General features: G+C 32.5%; 1 pseudogene; it reads right to left on the reverse strand.

The window, feature by feature from the left end:
• Positions 1-272: 272 nt before the first annotated feature.
• LOC110289843 lies at positions 273-1,215 on the reverse strand (annotated as a pseudogene).
• Between the last annotated feature and the right edge of the window lie 1,093 nt (positions 1,216-2,308).

Raw genomic sequence — 2,308 nt, forward strand, 5'->3', positions numbered from 1 at the left:
TATATATGATATATATATAAATATATCATTTATATATATCTATTATATATATATGTATATATATAGAGATATGTATGTATATATCTATATACAGCTATTTAATAATCAAGGTCAGTAGTAGTGAGGTGTCTGAGAAAGAAGTACATGGGTGTTTGCAGCCTGGAATCCACCATGGTAAGGATGATCATGCCCAAGTTGCCAATATCATATATATATCATCCTTTATATAAATATATATATGATATATGACAAGTTTTAATAGTATAAAAATTCTATGAGACAAGATTGTGCACTTTTTCCTTTGTTTTTTTTTAAGGACATCTTTTACAAATTTGTTCCTCAAGCTGTATATTAAGGGATTCAACATAGGGATAACCTGGGTGTAAAAGATGGAAGTCACTTTACCAGTGTCAATGGAGTGAGTGGATGTAGGTTGCAAATACATAAATATCAAAATCCCATAAAAGACGATGACAACTGTCAGGTGGGGCCCACATGTAGAGAAAGCCTTCCATTTGCCCTCAGCAGAGTTAATCCTTAGAATTGCCATAAGGATAAGTAGATAGGACCCAATTACTATAAGAAGAGACGAAAGAAAATTAAAAGCTGAGAAGATTAAAATTATCACCTCAATTTCATGTGTGTTTGAGCAGGCCAAAGTTAACAAAGGGATAGCATCACAGTAGAAATGACTGATGACATTGTAGCCACAGAAGGTTAAAATTAAAATCTTTATGTTAACTAGAAATGAGACAATTATACCATAGAGATAGGGAATGGGGACTAGTATCCAACATGCTTTTTGTGACATGATAACAGTGTAGAGGAGTGGTTTACAGATAGTCACATAACTGTCATAAGACATTGCAGAAAGAATAAAAAATTCACAAACAATTAACATACTAAAGAAAGATGATTGGAGAGCACAGGCATAATATGATATTGTATTTTGATCTACAAGAAAATTTCTCAACTTTTTTGTCCCACAGCTATTTAATAATCAAGGTCAGTAGTAGTGAGGTGTCTGAGAAAGAAGTACATGGGTGTTTGCAGCCTGGAATCCACCATGGTAAGGATGATTATGCCCAAGTTGCCAACCAGTGAGATCAGATAAATGATGAGGAACAGTCCAAACAATGGTACCTGAAACTCAGGGTGGTAAGTGATGCCCACCAGGATGAATTCAGTCACCATTGTGAGATTATATTTCTCCATTAGAGAAGATCAGAAAGCCTGTTCTGAATAAAGGCACCAGCATTATCAGTAGTTTTCAAATATATAGAGTTATCTTATTTTCCAAACTAATATAAATTATATATTTGTATAAAATATTTGAATATGAATCCATCTGCACAAAAATGGCATACATAAGGAATTTCATCAAGTCATTGACTGTAATAATTTTCTTTGCCAAGTAAAACAAACTGTCACATTTATCTCATGTTTATTGTAAAACTAAGATAGGGAATTATGCCCTTTGTCAAATACCTCAAATATGTATAGCCCAAAGTCTTAAAATTTTAATGCTGATAAACCTTGATTGGCAGGCTCATGTATGTAGTACTTTCAATGTGTTAGATGTGAAGGAAAAAATAAAACTTAATACTGTAGAAGTTTGAAATTTCACAGACTTGGATAAAAATTATTAATCTTTTCATTTTATTTCTCATATAAGTAAAACTATATTTTGACATTATAATTATATTTTGTTATGTTATATAACATTCATGCTGATTATAATACACACATCTACTGAGAGTTTTCAACAATTTAGACACTCTAGATACATTTGTAGATGTGTAAAATCCTAAAACTTATAGCTAAAACAGAGAGCATCATCATAACCATTAGTCAATGTATTTTAGGTGAATTAATGAAAATATTGTAGCACATCACACTTGGAGTTGTCCTTATTTGAAGAAAAAGTAAACTGTACAGCATATCTATGCAACCACCTTTCACCTTGACCTAGTGTACAAAAACATACATTTAAAAAATAATTCATCATGAATAGAATACCTTCTCAGCATACACAGAACTAAGAAGACTTTGTACTTTTTACTAAAAAGATGAACAGACACTAAATATGGGATTCTGAGGTCTACAACCACAGTCCACAAATATGATAATCACTAATTCAAAGTGTACAGTAACTTACCTGAAAAAAATTCCCTCATATGTGGATGTGAATACCCCATAGGATAGAGGCTTTTGTTTTTGGTTTGATCTTAAAAAATGCCTTTAATCCCAGCACTCGGGAGGCAGAGGCAGGCGGATTTCTGAGTTCGAGGCCAGCCTGGTCTACAAA

The sequence above is a fragment of the Mus caroli genome, chromosome 2 (genome assembly GCF_900094665.2).
Source record: "Mus caroli chromosome 2, CAROLI_EIJ_v1.1, whole genome shotgun sequence".
Taxonomy (NCBI): domain Eukaryota; kingdom Metazoa; phylum Chordata; class Mammalia; order Rodentia; family Muridae; genus Mus; species Mus caroli.